The sequence below is a fragment of the Chelonoidis abingdonii genome, chromosome 25 (genome assembly GCF_003597395.2).
Source record: "Chelonoidis abingdonii isolate Lonesome George chromosome 25, CheloAbing_2.0, whole genome shotgun sequence".
Lineage (NCBI taxonomy): Eukaryota > Metazoa > Chordata > Testudines > Testudinidae > Chelonoidis > Chelonoidis abingdonii.
In genome coordinates this window covers 722154-741934 of record NC_133793.1, presented here as the reverse complement: position 1 = coordinate 741934, position 19781 = coordinate 722154, and positions in this window count along the sequence as shown.

Here is a 19781-nt window from a genome sequence, read left to right as displayed (position 1 = left end):
TCAGAACAGCTCTTTGCAATGGCCAGGAGAAGGCTGAACCAGGGAATTCCTATCCAGTCAGCCTGACACTTGTTCCAGGCAACATACTGGCACACAGAACAAGGGAGGCAGTGGGCAAACATCTGGGAATAAGGGCTAACAAGTGCCATGCAGCAGGGGCTTATTAAAAATAGGTCATGCCAAACAAAATCTAATAGACTTCTTTGCCAGAGTCATGGATTTTGCAGATAAAGGGAATGCAGCTGATAGCATCTATTTAGATTCGAGTAAAACAGTAGATGTCATGCTGCATAATAAAGGTAAAGAAAGCAGATAAATGCTACCCAGAGGAAAGCCCACAATGCACAGCATGGAGTAAGAACTGGCTAGCTGAGGGAGCTGAGAGTCCATGATCATGGAAGGACCTCTAGGACAGGGCACTACATGTGGTTCCACACCCTTCCCAGTCTGACAGCAGTGTGGGGTTAAGTTAAACTTAAAGCTATGCAGGAGGTTCAGAGTGCCTGCTAGGCACCATCCCATGGCAGAGACAATTAGACAGCTTTGCTTTGCTAGGCTAAGAACCTTAAAAACAGGCTGGGATATTCTCTTTTGGGCCTGCTGAGCCCAGAGCTGGGGGTGCTGGAGCCATAAGAACTGCCTTCTTCCTGCTGTTGTACATGGTACGGAAATTGTGAAGCTGCAAGACAGGAACATGGCCAGAGATGGTACTGCTCCACCCTTGCTCGGTTGGGCATAGCTGACCCAAGGGGAATGGCTGGGGGAGGGGGCGCTCTGCGGTGTTTTCGCTTAACCAGGGTCTCCTGTGACTATAACATTGATTATAACCTCAAAAGAATTGCATATCAAGAATGAGATAGAAAAGCGAAGAGCATTCCCAGGAGGACCTGTCCCATCTCGGTGGGGTTTGCCACAAGGGGACAGAATACAGACCATAGTCTGGAGAAGTGAAGACTCAAGGAAACAGGACCAGAGTCTCTAATTAACTGCCAGTTAATCATGTGAATGAACAGAGAGATCATGTACAGATGATAGTAGCACAAGAAGCACTGGCCTGGAGCTATGGAAGGAAACGTTTAAACTAGACATTGAGGAAAAGTTCTTATAATTAAAACAACTGGCAGCAGCTCAGACTCCCGCAGGGAGGTGAAGATGGCACATTCATGGTAAAGCCTCAGAAATAGGTCAGATAAGACATGGGATGAGTGTAAGTAGTAACTGTGATGAGGGCAGAGCATCTGAGTGGTGGCCAAGTGGTCTTTCCCGGCTCTGCTTTGAGGTTGCAGCCAACTGACTCCCACTGTAAATAAATGGAGATTCTTGGGTGACATTGACACCTCTATTAATTTAACAACACTTTCCCCACTTACCATATGACCCTCTCCAAAAATAAGAGAGGAACTTTGCTTGCAAAAGATCCTAAAACAAAAAATAAAGCCTTTTTCTAGCAACCCGGATTTCCTTGGAATATATTCTGGCAGCAAGCACCAGGTGCTGTTGTGTTTTAATCTAAGTTAAGTGACTCCTGTTCCTACTCCAATACTGAATACTCAATTATACCCAATAAATCATGTTCAGTCCCACATCCCCTCAATCATATTATGGCATTCACCCCCTGAGTGAGCATATTCAGTCAGACTTCCACGCAATTGATCATACACAGCAAGGCTCCAGCTGCATTACTCTTCACTCCTCCTTGTTGAATTTCATCCATTTCCAATAACCTTAAACTCTGAATGGAAGGTGATTCCTGGCTGGGAAGAAGGCTTTCAGTGCCATACTTTGCAGCCTCTAGTTAGTCCCCTTTCATCTTACCCTTTATTTGCAGGCCAAGATTTCTCCCCACAACACTGGGCTGTACCAGGGTGTAAACCCCAGAAGAATGTTGGTGACAAGGCAGCACATAGACTTGAAAGCTCCTATGCAGCCTGCCAGAGACAAAGGGCCTGTTTATGAGACTGCATGTGAATCTCAAACATGGCACTTCACAGCTTCAGCCGGGAACTTCAAGGGTCACCTCCCTTGCTGTGGCATTGGCTCAGCTGACCAAGTGAATTAGTGGTGGGGTTGGGGGGCTCTGCAGGCCTTCACATCTGATATTACTATGGTGTGTTGCCTCTGAAGCATCAGCCACTGGCTGCTACCATAAGCAGGACATAGGACTAGATGGATCAGTTCTTAGGATCCATGATTTGCACTGGATTTCTTTATGTGGTCAGGTATCTATGCAGCCTCTGTCAATGTACAGCTTCATACTATCATCTTGGCAGGGCTTTATCAGCTGTGCATTGACAGAGCCTGTATAGACGCTTGACCTCACAAAGAAATCCGGTGCAAATGATGGATCCTAAGAACTGATCCATCTAGTCCTATGTCCTATTTACAGTAGCAGCCAATTCAGCTTCATAATAGCATCTTTTAGGGCTTGATCATCTGTGCATCTGAGTGGGCTCTGAAGCATGGCGCTGGCTAAGGGGATCCTGTGCTGTACGGGTTTCAGAGAACACTGGCACTCCTCATTCTATTCACCCTCCTGAGAACTCCCTCCACCAAGAACATGTCACACTGAGTGTTTGAGATCTCCTTGTGCTGTTCATGCCACCATTTCTAACGTTCCTAGTGTTTCTGATCTTCTGTTGTCAATGTGATTTGCACGTCCACAAGGAGGACGCTCTGGGTTTACACATTTTATATGCAGAATCCAAAAGAAGGAACTGCTGCTGTTAAATGCCACAGTTACTCTGAAGCGTTAGAGATGAAGAGTCCAAGAAAGCAGAAGGAGGAATAGGATTCCGCACTGTTCAAGGGAAAATGGGCAAAGTGAGATTTTCCCTTGCATTGGCTGAATGGTATTACAGGAATACAGATAATACATACGGTATCTGCTGTGCAATGGCATCAGTGTGAGAACTGCACAGTGGCATTGGTACAGCAGATGTCTAAGAGCATAGGCATATAAGTAACATATTGCACAGGGTGCAATACTGCACATCTATCATCTTTTCATATACAGGGCGTATTAGTCAAAGTTTTGGACAGCAGATTTACAGTTAACCTGGAGATTTAATATTTATGCACTTTGGCACTGTAAATGTGATTATTTCCAAAACCTACATTCATAATCTAAAAAACACGAGCAACATTAAGTGTATCGAAATTGAGATGGCAATATAGATTCTTCTGCACACAGACTGCTCCTTACTAATACTGTGGATATTGATTAATTGTCTGGCATTTCACTTATATTAATAGGACTGAATGAGCATCTTTAAACAGTTAGGAATTAGAAGTTGGCTGCACTTGTTATGGATGGAGCCAGACGGCAAGAACAAGTAAACCAAATGGTAATGTAAACTCCAATGAAAACATAATTCTGCTTGATAGCTGATTAATGATTTTAGCTGAAAGCATGCATTTGCCAAACTGCCCCTTGTATCACAATGAGCCAAATCCAATTTCCTATCAACTTAGAGAAGGCAGCCAACACAATCCTGTTTAATTGGATTGAATTATGACTCTGAATTTGTAGTTTTGCTGGACGTGGAATTTTGCTGCTCTCCAGGTTTCTCACCCCGTCAGAGGCTTTACATCTATGTTGCAGGAATTAAGCGAGAGGCAGGACTAGCAAGGAGGCACTGTTGAACGAGACTATCACAAAGCAGGAATAGTTAGAGGAATTTAGATCCACTCTCAGGAGAAGGCACAAGGTGATGATCAGGGAGTGATGTGAGCAACCTCCACACTCTGCCTTGGCTTCATTTAGAGTAAGGAATGATTTTCTAACACAGTGATGAAAACTGCAACACCACCACCAGGTTCACGTGAGACTGAGGAACGTTTGGGCCCAAACCCAAGGCCATTGTTAATACCAAAGGACAGCCCAGAGGGTTCCTTACCAGCTACATATGAAAGTGAATTATTCACAGTAGGGGGTTGTTACATTTATAGAGCCCATACAACATAGCCCATGGTAACTGGTGTAATCTAAACTCACACAGACATGTGTTGGAGTCCACCACTCCCAGCATGTTCTCAAAGGAGCTGGGGCCATCACATTCATTCCTGGGGAGGACACACTAGCAGGTTCCAAAATACAGCAGGGCTGTTCTGACATGACTATACTTTATTAGGACCTCACCCAGCCTTTCACTACGGTCATAGCAGACTCCACCACGTGACCATTTTGAATCATATCAGTACCACAGTGGAGATGAGCTGCTTGTTCACACATGTCTTCTCATTACAGCAGTGATAAGCATCTTCTTACCATGGCACCTGTCCTTTGACTTAACCATCCTCGGCAGTAAGACTAAACCGGTATGTGTCTGTGCCAGAACCCCAGACTGACCATGTGTTAGCTTTTCAGTTTGGGTTAGAATAGGCCTTCTCAGAGCTGTGATAAGTCTTCTGGTTTCTTCCCACCATGAGCCTTCTTATGGCACTCTCAAAGGATTCTTTCATACAACTGTAGTTAATGTCTTCCAGTGTTCTTTATAATTCACCTTCATAAGGCATTTTACAATTGAACTCTACCATAAGCCATCTCAGGTCTTTATTATAACCCAGGCAGGCCACATTCTCTGGGCAAAATCCCTGTGGGTTTTTCATTATAGTTTTGATAGGTCTCTTGCTCTGGTTGCTTTTGCCTTTGGACTGTATGGCAGCTTTTATTGCAGGCCTGAATAACCCTGCTTTAAATCAGAACTAGAATGGGCGGGCTAGTCAGTCTAATTCCTATGGACATTTGAAAAGTCAGGCTGTGGCACACATTCTTCAGTTGGAAATTTAACATTTTTACAAAACTCTTTTCAACCCCCCTATCAAACAGTGAACCATGTTTGCCTCAAGCAAAGATGACCTCATAATCTATAAGCAAGTGGCAATGTGTCCTGCTATTGGGGGCATACCTGGCAAACACCAGCATTTGTCATGTGGAAAATGTCTGCACCACACAATCAATAGGAAAAATGTGTACAACAGGGGCTGAAGGTCTAAGACCTAATGAAAAAGGGCCCATTTGAGGAAAAGGTGACATGTAGCATTTAATTATTTATGGTCTATATAAAGGGAAATCTTTAGGTTCTGGGGAACTATTTCTCATTGCTCAGTAACAAACCTTTGGATTTTCATACGAGCAATTAACAGCTTTGCAGCGTTTAGGAGCAGAAAAGAAAGACTAACATTTAAGTATAAGCCCAAACTTTGCTGTGTGGTTAGAAAGAGCAAACGAATTTGTGGGTTTAACTCCTCTTGCGTTTCCTCCGCCCAGTGTTTCATACGCTTGGATGATAGAGCACACAGCCTGAATACAGAGGCTTCATGTATTATTAATGGGGTCCAATTCATTTCCTGTTTTCATGCTGATAACCTACTGAAGGAGAGGAAGGGAATTCAGGTGGCAAAGTCTCGGCTCCATTTTTCTTTTACTCATGAATAGTTCACAAGTGGATATTTCACTAGCAAAATCTCTCAATTGCATGTGTTACTGCATTATCCTGGAGGCTTAACCCAGGCTAGCTAGCTCCACATTTGTATGCACTTAGGAAAGTTTTGCTGTTTGCACCGGGACTTCTCTTCAAGGAGGCGTTTTTCAGTTTTCTGTTCTATAAACTCACAGTAGCTGCTTTAACCATTGTCCTTTCTCTAGGGCTGCACTCTATTCACAGATATATCAATAATTAAGGCTGCATGTCTGTCATGGAAGTCACGGATTCCATGACTTTCTGTGACCTTTGTGAATTCTGCAATGGCAGGTGTGGCTGGCTCCAGAGCTGTCTAATCAGCTTGGACAGCCTCTGGGCCAGCCACACCGGCCGCTACTGGGGCAGTCTCAAGTCACCATGCCCTGTCCCCCTCACAGCAGTAGCAGTAGTTTGGGTGTGGGAAGGGCCTCAGGGCTGGGGCAGGAGGTTGGGGTGCGTGGCAGCGCTTACCTTGAGGGGGCTTACCTTGGCTGGTATATCTCTGCAGCTCCTAGGCAGAGGGGCTGGGGGCTCCGCACACTCCTCCTGCTTGCAGGCACCATCCCTGAAGCTCCCACTGGCTGCAGTTCCCGGCCAACGGGAGCTGCGGAGCCAGTGCTTGTGGTGGGGGCAGTGCACAGAGCCCCCCTGGCCTTCCCCTCCCCTCCCTTAGGAGCTGCAGAGACATGCTGGCTGCTTCTGGGGAGCTGCATGGAGCTGGGTGGGGAGCCTGCCAGCCCCCCCAACCCAGGCCTCCCCCGCCCCCCAACACCCATAGTGCCCCCAGGGCCTCCCTCCCAGCACCCGCAGCACCCTCAGGCTGTCCTCCCAGAGCACCTCCAGCCCCCCAGCCCAAGTTTTAATTAGTGGTATATAGTACAAGACACAGACAGGTCACAGGCCATGAATTTTTGTTTACTGCCTGTTATAACTAGATAGGTAAGGTAAGGGTTAAGTTTCTTTTACCTGGAAAGGGTAACCAAACACCTGACCAGAGGACCAATCAGAGAACTGGATTGTTTAAAGTCAGGGGCGGGAATTTGTATACCAGGGGTCTTTGTTGTTTGCTCAGCTGTGAGTAAACAAGGTTTCCTCCTAACTCCATCTTATCTTAAAGTTTCTTCTAAACATCTGTAAGTACCCAGGGAACGCAAAGTAATTCGGCTATGATGATCTTTGTGGTGTATTTACCTGTATGTTGATTTGTTGGACTGGTTTAATTGGGCTATCTTTAAATCAGACTGTTTTTTCATATCTTCTTATAAGCAAGAGCCTGTATTGAGTTTCTTAATGCAAGATTATTGTTTTATATTTTCTTTCTATTTTTATATAAACTTTTTCTTTTAAAACGTGTGGAAGTTTCTTTTCCTAGGGAGGCAAAGGGAAGGGAAAAGCCAGGCTGTGAGCTATTTTCCTATTGCTTTCAGGGAAGGAGCAGGCTACGGGGCAAGAGACAAAGAATCATCTCTGTTCTCTTGTGGTTGAAGTTTTTTTCCTGTTACTGCTACGAGAGCAGACACGGGGGAAGGCAAAGCCAAGCTGGTGGCATTTTGCATCTCAATTGTCCTGAGGGTAGAGAACGCTTATCGCTTGGGAAGTAGAGAAACCGGTTTCTGTGCAAGGCGGGGAAGGAGGGGAGAAGGGATTTTTTCCCCTGCTTTTAGCATCCAAGGGATTTGGAATCTGGAGGTCCCACCCAGGGAGGGTTGGGGACACCAGAGAGAGGAAAGGGGGAGGTCAGGCCCCCTAAAGTAAATTACCTACCTGACCTGGTGGCAGCCCAAATACCCAAGCTGGTAGTGAGCTTGGGGGAGTTTCAGGTAAGCCCCCAGACTTTTGGACGCAAAAGTCCAGGTTTGGGACAGGACCAGGCTGTGGACGCTAAAGTTCAGGTCTGGGACTGGGAGGCTAGATTACCACACTGCCTGTGACAGGTCCATGACTTTTGCTAAAAATACCCATGACTAAACCATGACCGTACCACTAACATAGAAAATCCCTTGCTAAATGAGACCCATTTTATCAATGCCACTTTGTTCATAGCAGTGCCAATTAACTCCCCTACACACACTCTGTCATGAGGTAAATCAGGGAATGCGCCCCAACCCCACCACTAGGGTGGGATTGCATTTTGGTGGTTTGGCCTGAAATAAATAGCATAACAAGTCCTACAAAAACAGGAGCAGATTTTCCAGGCACAGATGGCAGGGAGGTATAATGGAGGAAGGCACCTCATTGCCATCTGTGTCTTTTGAAAATTCCCCCCACCACTTTAATCCTCAGCATGTCCCTCTCTACATACAATATTAACCAAAGCTGGAGTGAGGCCCTTTATCAAAGGGCCCTGCACTGGCCCAACTCAGGAAATGGGCCTGCGGGAATAGACTGAATTTCAAGCATCTTTGCTTTGGTCCTTCTGCGACTCTGTACTATCATTTTAACACTTAAATGGTGAATTTCTTTGCAAAAAGGACTGCAGAATGAGGTAGGAGTGCAGCCAGAGGTGAGCCTGTACTAGAGACCTGCATACAGGGAGATCTCTATTGGCTGCTACTTCAGCCTGGCAGCTTGTTTACACTGGGAATTTACCCAGGGCTAGCTCCTAGACTCACCACAAACATACGGGTGGAAAAACCTCTGTGTGTGTGTCCAGTCTGAAGTGCACACTTCAGGAAAGCCGGCTTTGTGCTGCTAGTAGGCAGCCTGGAAGGAATGTTACTTTCTCTGCGTTAATATCTAGTCATATTCCAAATGAACTTTGGGTCTGGGTAATATCTTCAGGTGTCATCTGTGCAAAACTGATACAAAAGAGTGTGCAGCACCAGCAGTTTTTATGTCCCTAGCCATCCCTGGAGGCTGAAGGAGCAGCTCAGTTCACTGGCCATGCTGAGGGATAACTTTCTTGTAATATTTTTCCAGGAGCTTTTATCTGCCTCCCTCAGCCTCAAGGATTCTGCATATTGAAGAGAAATAGGCTATTTTATTGCATTCATGGAGTCTGTCCTTCCCTGCGCTAGCTCCCCCAACAGCATAAATTGTCACTTTACCCTGCCCTTGTACCTGGACACCTCAGAAATGCAAGCATCCGTGGTCGCTGTTTGTAGGCACTATTTGTGATCCAGGCTAAGGAATGGCTTGTGGGACTGGCTCTATTCTTGCTGCTTTGGTTTTATGTCTTGCTCTGTTTGTGCTTTACCTTGTTGATAAACTGGTTCCTTGCTGCCTGTGGGTCTGGGCAATGTGGACCTATGTGATCCCACCACTTATCTGCTGCAGAGAAATTGAGAGGGGAAACATAAGCAAATAACTCCCTCTGTGGATGTGGGCTGAGCAGCCATTTCAAGCCCAAGTTTGTTTCTTACTTATGTGCTCTCTGTTCACCTGCTTGCAATCCGTTTCTAATCTGCCTTTTCCAGACTGGGGGTGGTAGCTGCAGGGAAGGAGCAATGAGACAATTACAAAAGCAGCAGCATCCCTTTGGCCTGCTGAGCACCCCCTAGGAACCCCTGAGTTTCCCAGTCCTCCTGGAACAAACTTCACCTTCAACTGGAGCCCACACTAGATTGGAGAGGAGCAGAGAACATACTCCTTGGACACTGCCCAGTATTCTCTGCTGTCCTTGTGCAGTCAGCATGCTGATAAAAGATTTCAGTCCAAGCTCTGGCTTTTGTACTCTGGAGTGGGACCCTGCCACAGGTATTGTGGTAGGGTGACCAGATGTCTCGATTTTATAGGGACGGTCCCCATATTTGGGTCTTTTTCTTAGGCTCCTATTGCCCCCCCCCAGTCCCTGTCCTGATTTTTCACACTTGCTGTCTGGTCACCCTATACTGTGGGGAGAAGACTTGGTCTGTGGTTGATGGTTTTCCTTCTGCTTCCTAATCTGGCTGAGGAAGAGTGAACAAAGTGCAGGTAGAAGCGGCCACAGAGAAGATTATATCTGCATTTGGTACTAAACGCAGGCTGCTACAGATAAACAATCTGAGGCCCAGGTGCATTTATTCCTTCCACTGCTGCATTTCCTTGCTTGTGCCTGGGAAGTTGCATTGACCTGGACTCTGTAAAAACAGGATCTAGCAAGAAAAACAATGCTGCTCATTTGGATTTATTATTCCAGCTCAGAGCCTGAGTTTGCAAATAAACCTGCCGCTAAACCAAAAGCACCAAGTTCTGATTTCGAAGCCGTTGTTTTAAATACCAGATACATGCTGAACCTTTGCCTTCTTTCCAAGTCAACAAAAGAGATTTGAAATCCTGCTGCAGATTCCAGCGACACTGACAAATAAATCCAGGGTGAAAAGTCTGAGCTGACCCACCCCTGGAACGCTCAGCAGCTCCCCCACTGGGGTCCTGGCTCCTTTCACCTGTTCTACATTGAACTGCCCTCCTGCTTACCACAAATCCTGGGCATATTCATTATGTCTGGTTCTCTCCTAGCATTCTACAGTTATTGAAATGGGCTCAGGCTGATTTACTGAGACAGTTACAGAATCACAAAATCTGCAGCCCAGAATAAACCTGTGTCAACCAGTGCCTAGCTCTGCGTGAGAAGTCCATTTCCAAGTCTCTAATTATTCTTATTATTTACAAGTTCATAGCACCCCAAAGTGCCCTGAGAACGCCAAGGAGGACAAGGACACACAAGGCCTGGGTCCCACGGAACTCACCATCTAAATTCTGGACATGACACAAAAAGGTAGGATGGGGCAAGGCCACAGCAATACAGTCATTCGGTTTAGACAATTGCAGAGCAGATAAGGAAGATCAAAGCTCTCAGGGAGTGAATTTGCCTGGCTCACCAGCATCACAGGAAAGGTGAGTTGTCAGGACGGATTTCCATAAGAAACGTGCTTCAGACAGAGATACTGTGGCTAAGGGCAGTGAAGGAAGCCCCCTCCCTTCTGTTCTGTCTATCACCAGTCTCCTCTTTGGCCTCTTCCATGCTCTGGGCAATGCTAATCCCCACAGCTCCTCAGCTGTTCCATTTTGCAGATGATATGTTGAAGTTTGCAGCTGATGGGCTCCCTGGGACATTTCCAAACACCCTCTTTTGGTAACGGAAGCCCTGGTTTAGAGCAGTATGAATGTTTAGGTCTGTAGATTAGCTCTGTGTTTTAAAATCAGATCGTTCCTACCTATTCCGATGGCCCAGCTATACTTGCTCCTGGCCTCAGTCCAGGGGACCCCTTGAGGTCCCTCCAGCACTACATTGCTATGGTTCTATAATTATTTCACAAAAGCCACAAACTGCGTTTAACCTTTGCGTAGCGGTATAAGGATCCTAGGAACAAATCTGAGCAGACAACCACTGGCTGCATAGTAGCCTAAGCTAAACCTCGTAATAAGTCAACTGGCTTCAATGAGAGTTTTGGTTGATTAAGGGCTGCAGAATGTGGCCCAGAGAAGATATCCAACCACAGCAGCAGCCTAGGGATAAGGAGGAGGTTTGGAGAACTATGTTGTTGATTTGATTCTTCATGTATTTCTTTTAAAGTCAGATACACAAAGGGACAAGGAGAGAGTGCAGCATGTGAAATTGGACAGCACGTTGATCTATAAATACTTCTCATTTGCTTATCCTTTTCAAACAAACATTTGGAAAAGAATGATGTGAACTGGCACGGCGCAGTGAAGTCAGTAAATATGTACACACCAAGTTCCAATCCTTCTGTTAGGTTCTTCTAGGCAAGAGAAATGATGCTCCAACAGAGTAGGAAAAAAAATCCTGCTATTCATACTTACAATTCCCTTTTAAGACACAGAGCAGCAGCAGAAGCACAGCTCATGCTACTGATAGCACGCAGCAAGCTTCAGGCCACACAGAACAAATCCTTTCACGGCTGTAAGGGAACAGGAGTACAGCTTTTTAGTATGATGAGAAAAATTAAGTGTGCTCCAGGAAGCTGCAATTGAACAACAGATATTCCCTTTACGTCAGCACATTATGGCACAAAGAGATCAATCCATCACATAGCATTGTACCCAGAGGCCTAAGCATAGTGGGCCAACAAGGTGGCTCCCCCAGGAAACAACCGAGTGGGCTGATGTGGGAGACTTCAAACAAGAATAGTTCTCCACAGCTGAAGGCTGCCTGTTGGCACCACTGCGGAGGCAGCACTGATAGGGAATGCCAGGGATCTGTGGCCAGCATGTGTTTGTGTGTGTGTTGCACCCACTCACTGGGCAAGGGCACATGTGCGGCTGGAGATCCGGAGTCTGGTTCCAGCCTTAGCTCTGTACAGAACTCCTTGTCTGACTGGGGGCAGGTTCTGTGCATCAGTAACATGCGGGTAAGACTCATCGACTAGTCCAAGGCTGCCAGAGCCATGGATGGGTCAAGATATTAGTATTACAAGATACTGCTGAAAATGCAGTAAAAAGGCCCTGCTGTCTGATGCTGCTGTGTCCCGCAGGCACAGTGTCAGGGAGATGATTCTCACTCAAAGGGCCTGCAGCCTGTTTCACTAGCAGTCTGGGGGAAGAAGTCCCTGAAGATGACAAGACTCCCCCTTCTGCACATTGGAGAACTCTGAGCTCTAGGGTCTGAGACGGCTTTGGCATGCTCACTGCCTGCCAGCCTGAGCACCCACAGTAATGATTGACATTACATGGTGTTTGAAACGCAGATTTCGTGGGGGCGGTGCTTTGGGCAGCAGACCACACCCCTCAGCTCACTGGTGGCTCTGCGCATCGTCTCATTAGCCTCTCTGTTCTAGAGACCCATCAATCAGAATAGGCAGAAGATCTCCTGGTCAGAATAGGCAGCTTGGATGGGGAGAATAGGAGAGTTAGTAGATATAAACAGTTCGCTGGTCCTCAGCAGACTCTGGCACTCAAACCGTGCAATCCTGGCACAGCTCAGCCTCCAAGACGCTAACTCATTGCTCATGGGATTAGCTGCAAATCCATGTCCCAGATGCTAAACTCTTTCATGACTGCTCCAGTTGATTAAGAACCTTCCCTCTCCTTTTATTCAAGCTAGTAACACTGCAAGTCCCAAGCATACCTTAAAAACTTAATGTTCCTACTCCACTGACCAAGGCAAAATAACAACCAACCTCAAGGGGTGGGGAGAGCTGTTCCTCTGAAATAGGTAGTTCTATTAGAGATGTGGATAAATGGAAATTCCCTCTGCAAGTCCAGAGACAGGCTAAGGATCCCAGGCACGTGGCATTCAGTTGAAAGCAGCAAATAGTTACACAATGTCTACTTTTCTAGCTGCTTCCTCTGCCAGCTCCATTTGCCACTTTCCCGAAGAGAACAGAAGCCATTTGAATGCTAGATTCCGTGTGCTGTTTTAGCAAGGCCACACTGCGGTGTCTAGGGGGCTGGAAGTATCTCTTCGAAACATACCAGAGTCGTGGTGAGACTTTTGACAATCTATGTGTGCAGGGGTGCATGTGCATACCTGTGTTGTGGGTGTTTAGGGAAGAAACTCTGTGTGGTGCCCTGCATGTCGAGGCAGAGTTCAGAGGAGATTCCTGTTTGCTGTCCCCTGTAACAGGAACCCAAAAGCAGTCAAAAACCATGAGTTACCCTCCGCCCCCAACCTAATACAATTGGGATTCCCTCTCTTTGTCCTCTGCTTTCCGAGCCATTGGGTCTCACTTACATCGCATTTTCTGGGTTCTCTCTGAAACCTTGGTGGCCAGAAACTTACTTATCATTGTTTAAAATAAAAAATCTCAAATATTTCTTGGTTATAAAATCAGGGTTGGCGACCCTTCTTCCCCTCAAATCCTATGACTAGACTGCCTTCTGCCAAGGAAAGGAAAGGTATTTGCAGCAGCTTCTACAAGGTATCAGAGAGAGAATGGTCTAGGGAGCTCATAGTGGTTAGAGCAGGTGTCTGGGAGCCAGGACTCAACTGGTTCTGCGGATAGTTCTGCTAGGAACTTGCTGTGTGACATGGATATATCCCGTCTCCTCTCACAGTCGGTAAAATGGGGATAATTGGAACCTATGAATCCTAGAGGGGACCTGCAAGGTTTAATCATTGTTTATGCTGCACTTTCAAGAGATGATGCCGTCCCAAGCATCAGTATAACTGTTAGTACTGCAGGAAAAAGAGCTGGGCAAAAACCCAAGCTCCAGTCCCTAGGGATGGGTGAGAGAGGCATCACAGGCATACCCCAGACTGGTGAGCGCCACCGGATCACTAGGGCCTTCTGGCTTTAGACAGTTACAAGCACCCTATTTTTGGTAACATTTGTATTTAGCCCGTAATGGTGAGGCTGCCGTGGGTGTGTAGTGCACTTGATTAACCTGGAGCAATTAATCCTTCCTTTTCTGCCAGCATCCTGCTCTTTGCTTTGGTTAATTCCAGCAAATCGCAAAGCCCTGTTTAGAGAGACCCTTTTTATTGCCAGGGCAATTACCAATGCAAGTTCTTTTCTGGCCAGAGAAGAATATTAGTTCCCACTGATTCATGCTCTGCCTTTCTGCCCTGGGTACTGTGATGCTAGACTATCAGGCAGCAAAGAGAGGCGGGTACTTACTATTGGACGTGAATTATTTCCAAAAGTCAGTGCATTTTGAAGCTTCGCAGAGATACATTGTCATAAGGTGGCATGTTGTATAAGCTTCCTTTAAATATACATTATTCTACATTCCTGGAAGGAGACTGCAGGAAATCTTCCTTCAGATGGTGGGTAAAAAAAATTCATAGAGTAAATTTTTTTTGAAATCATCATATAATTTACAATGCAAATCATGGAAGGAAAGTTAGTAAATTAAGTTAGAGAATTGCCTAAATTAAGCTGGCATTCTATTCTAGTGCATCAGAACTCGGAAAACATTTCTGGCTGACAAAACAAGCCCTGGAATGATTAGCTAAAACCTCCTTCAGAGGCAGCAGCCGAGCAATCCCTTTGAACCTTCGCAGCACATCATAAACGCTCAGCAGACTTACAGTGTGGCAGTCCCAGTGCTATCAATTATTTACCCTTTTTTCTGTTTACCTTCAGGCAGCAAGTAATTATTTTTAAATATTAATTTAGTTGTGTCATGTACAGTTTGTGGTTTAGCCCTGAGATCTGAGATATAGAAAAGCAAACTGCATCTCAAATCACATTTAGCTAGTGAAGCACTGATAGTAGACCCCACTCTCTCTTCTGCAGCTGCACTGAAGTTTTTGCATCATTAGAAACAAAATTCTATTCATTCATTGCAGGAAATGAAAATAATTTTCCTAATGAAAATAAGAAACTGATTTATTAGCCTGCTATCCGAGAAGCAGGAAAATCTAAATGGCAACATTTTATCTTGAAAAAAGTTTTAATTTTAAGCTTGAAGATTTTTTCCCTCCAGATTTTTTCCCAGGATGTTTCACTCTTTTTATCCTGAACTAATTTAAGTTAAAAAGAAATCAGCTGTTGTTCCCGCAGCCCTAGGGGAAAGAGGCTCCACTGGGACAAGAACTGCCTTCTTGCACTGAAAACATCACCTCTCAGAATATCAGCAGGCAGGATGGGTCTTGTCAACTCGCACAACATCCCTCCATGGGAGACTGAGTCTTTCTTTTAAAAAAGTTAAGATGGTAAAAATAAAAATATTCATTTCAATATACTTGTATAAAGGACCAGCTCTATTGTGTGAGAGAGGGCAGTTCCGCAGCGTGTTTGGGACAGACTTGTTGGTTCTGATAGATGAATTAAGGTGAATCTGGCTGACCAGAACTGTTTTAGGCTTTAATAAGCCTCTTAAGCTGCTGTGAGAGTCTGATTTTGGGCACTCCTGCTCCAGGTAGCACCAGGGAGAACAGGAAATCTGACCAAACAGCCTGTTAAAATGAAAGTTCTCCATCAAATACGTTCAGGTCAGCTTTGCACCAGCACAGACTCAGCTTCTCGGTGCTCATCTAAACCAAGCCTCGGCAGGGTTTGCCTACTAGTGCACAATTATCATTTGTACTCCTGGCAGTCCCAACTGAATTGGGCCCTAGACTGCTGGATGCTGTACAGTTCGACAGCAACAGGCAGCCCCTGCCCCAAAGAGCTTATAACCTTAGTTTGAATCAAGATGCAGCGGCGGTGAAACAAACAAATGGGTGAGTGAAGTACAGGGTGGCAGCATTACAAACAAGGGACATTTATACCATGACCTAAAATGTATTCACAATCCACCAGGCAAGACAGACCACCATGACCCTGGATGAACAACAGCACTGTAGACAGGCTGGACTCACCCCTGCGGTGCCTCCTGCTGGTGACTTCAGGGAATTAGCTCAAATTCCAGCCCGGAGCACCCTCTGCAGGCCGGTGATCCACCTGTCCGCTGCTGGCCCCCGTGTCCCTTCCTAGACTTGGTGCCGCTTTAACTGGGTCTCCCCCCTCCCAGGGGAACCCTCTCCCCACTATCCCCTCTTTGCCTCAGTCGTGGCTACTATCAGTCTCTGTTTCACCCCCATGCCCTGGGGCAGACTGCAGTGTATCAGCTGATCATCATAGGCAACAAGGGGTTTGGACTGGCTGCCTTTCCCCACCCTCCGGCTGCCCCTCTGCAAGCCCAGTACCTAGGTGCGCCTAGGACCAGCTCTGCAACCTGGGGAGCTGCTGGCCTAGGGCTTCCCAGCTCCTAAGGCCTTTCCCCAGCCCTACCTCACTCTAGGTCCCCGGGTGAGTTCCCCAGCAGCCAGGCCTGTCTCCCTCCCCAGTCAGAGAGACTGTTTTCTCTTGTTTTCCCTGGCCTTCTTATTAGGCCCTGTGGCTCAGTTTGGAGCGTGGACCCAGCTGCAGCCACTTCCCCAATCAGCCCAGCTTAAAGGCTGCTTTTTCCAGCCCCAGCCCCTTCCCAGGGCTGTTTTTAACCCCTTCAGGGCAGGAGCAGAGGTCCACCCACCTCCTCTGAGCACCTCTTTTTGTCACTGCTCCTTTGATCACCTAGAGTCTCCTGCTGGCTCGTCCGTCTACAGACTTGGTGTACGTGTGCGTCTTATTACCATGTGAAGGGCACTTTAAGTGTCTTTTCTTAATCTAATAAAGGAAATTGCAACACCTGAGTCACCTCTCTTTCCCTCTTCTCATTGCACTTGGGGATTGCAGAGCTCACTAGCCAGACGGTGCTATGGCTTGGCATGTGTGCTGTGCAACCTAAAGCAGCACATCAGGGTGCATTACAAAGTCTGGGGTTTCAGCAGCCTGGGTGACAATGGGGATGTGTCATTGGGAATGCTAAGAACTTTGCAGTAGCTCTAACACCCTAACAGCAGTCAATAAGACATGTCATGCTTTCCCTTGGAGCCTTAATGATAACTGAAAATAGTTTTTTATGATGGTTCTGCTGCTAAGTACTTTCCCTGACCTGAGGCAATCAGAAGACTTGTTTCCTATATCCCATTCTGAATTTCTGTTTGACCCTTGGATCAGCTACTGGGACGCGCATTTACATATCATGCATTATGAAGTCATAAAGTCTCTTTGCCCTAGACGTCTCATGATAGGTACTTATCTCTGATTCCAACACAGGAAGAAAGGACAAGGACATCAAAAAGGGAGGGTTAGCAAAGTAGTAAGACAAGGAAAAGAACTGTCCAAAAGCGAAGCAAAGGAGATCTGGGATAGAATGTGCTAAAGCAAAGCTTTGCTATGGGAACAAAAGTCTACACTACAGTGACAAGAAGAACAAAAGAAGCTTTTTTCTTTTTTAATAAAAACCTCTAACTCCATGATGAATGACCTGCTGGGTAGCAGGTACCTGATATTGGACTTCCCCTGAGCATCATTCTGTTTTTAAGGGTCTTTGTCTACAAGCAGCAAGGAAAAGGAAGAGAAAATTAGCATAACAAGTTCACAAAAGCAGCAGAGAAAAGGGGAAAAGCAGGTGCCAGGAATTCATTGATAGTGACTAGAGGGAATATGGTTGGTGTTGTCATAAATTCAAGTCAAGTTCACTTCTTTAGACTGTGACATTATGACTGTGGGTGGGTTATTTTAACAGGCCTCTCTGTTGTACCCTCCATAACCTTCAGGCACAGCACAGCCACCAGAATAAAACAAGCCAGGAAAATGATTGCATTTATATCTTGCTCTGCAGTGGAAATGCAGAATGTTCTGTAAAATCTGAGCCATGGGCTTCTTTCACATCTCTCCCGACCCCACAAGGAGCCCAGAAAATAACCACAACTTTGCTGGCTTGCCTCCAGTCCACCTTGGTAGCAACACTGACCAAATGATGCTGCCTGGAGTGATGCCAAGTTTCTCCTGCCCTTGGTGAGGACACTTAGATCACGTAGTTTCACTAAATCTTTCTGTCCAAGGTGAATGAGGATAACGGCTGAAGAACCAACTCAAATGTTAAGGGTAACGGTGATGACACAACCCCCCTAACAGAGAGGCATGCCCTTGAGGCTTGACATCCCACCAAGAACTGGCTTGGTACGTACCACTTCTGAAGCAAGTAGCCAAAAGCCACAGTCCTCAAAGGCAAGTCAGGTGCCTTCCAGTAGTGTGAGAACAGGACTGGGCAAAGACACAGGAAAGCCAGTGGAGTACATGATACTCTACAGTGCCAATTTATTATTCACACTAGGTCTTTCTTGCCTCTTGACACAGAATCTTACCGCCAGCTGAGTAGTGAGCTGGTTGTAGGTCAATTCTGGGCAAAGATCCATTTTTTTGGGGTCACTTGGTAGATGTTTTAATGGCAGCAGCTTCAGCTTGCACAGGAGAACAAACCAAAAGCAACAGAAGGTGACAGGGAGGAGGAAAGGCTCAGTTGTGAAAGTAAAGATTTGCCCTCCATTGCATATTTGCTCTAGTTCTTTATCTTTATGTGCTGTGCATTGGTGCTACTTCCACTCTCCTGCATTTCTCCTGTGCCAAGTGCTGTTTCTAGTAAAATAATTAACCAGCCCCCAAAATAACTGGATGGGCATGAGTAGTTGAAACCTCAATAGTCATTATTTCTTCTGTTCGTGATCTAGGAATAGAATTTTAAGGCTAAAATACAAGCCCAAGCAATGCTGAAAATCAGGTCTCTGGGTGACCGTAAATCAGAGGCCATTTCAGGGAGCAGTAATTCCACAGAGTTGTGTTTGGGCTTCTCTAGTTTATAACACAACACTGGAAGAAATTTATTTTTAGAACACACCAGACCAGTAAAACTGAAATTCATGATGCTATTGATGTGATTAAATTGGCCAAGAAAAAAAAAACCTTGTGAATGAACTGAGCAGAAGCCATGCAGCAAGGTTTCTCATAAAGAGCTTTCACGTCCACCCCACCGCAGGTAACTCAGACAGCAGCTGGCCCACATCTCCTTAGAAAGGATTGCTGTTCTGAAGGTTGGCTGGGAACTTCACAGGAGACACAGTCCATGTGCCAAAGAGCCCCAAGCTAAATGCTGTTCATGACCCAGTAAGTGTAGGCAACGATTCCAACACCGTCAGTTCAGACGTGGTCACGACTCAGTGGTTGGTTAATTTTTTTCAGTAAGTAAAATGGTGCTATTGACTCCATTACTGTGGGCTTCACAGGAGCAGAGAGGTTTCAGGAGGGATTTAAATGAAGAAAATCTTGTTGCAGCAAAGGATGGAGGGCATTCCACCCATTAGATGAAAGATGAAGCAAGGGGAAACACTGGCATGTTGCTGTGCAATGCCTGCTGTTTGCCTCTCTCGGAGAGCAGCCTCCAGAGCTTGGGAAACAAGGGACACCGAGGCCTTTTCCCAAGAAGGATTTAGTGGACTTAGCAAGGAGATGGGCACTCTGCTAAGGCTGTTTCAGGTGGTGGTGAGAGTATCTGGCTCTGCCTATTTAGAGGCACCAAACTCCCAGCATGTATTTCAGGAATAATCATGTAGGTACTTGGAACTCTCTCTCTAGTCCTTGTCCACTTCTGGTGTGGGCAGGATTGTCTTGTGCTCAGGGCACCATGGCTAGGAATCAGGTGAGCTGGTTTCAATTCCCAGCTCTTCTACAGACCCTATTATATGCAAGTTCTGATAGTGTCCTCACACCCATAGCATCAGAGTACCTTGCAGGCGTGCATTAAGCAACAACTCATTGCTGTCATGAGTAATTCATTCTTTCTCCTCACTTCTCCCTTGGGGGAAATTGCTTTGGGGTTTTTGTTTTTGATTTAGTATATTGCCTGTGCTCTGTATCTACATTAGCAAAGGCAGGTGGAAAAGGTGCACCTTGCACTTGGAGCAGACGGTGGTGAGGGAGGTGATGGTTGTTAGCTCCTGCAGGAGTTTGTTCCACAGTCTAAAGCTCTGTCTCCTGCACAGTTCCACCATGCCCAAGGAGCAGTGCTGTCAACTGCAGTCCTCCATCCAGACCTTCAGGTGCCATAGGCCCAAACCCACTGGGTGGCTTG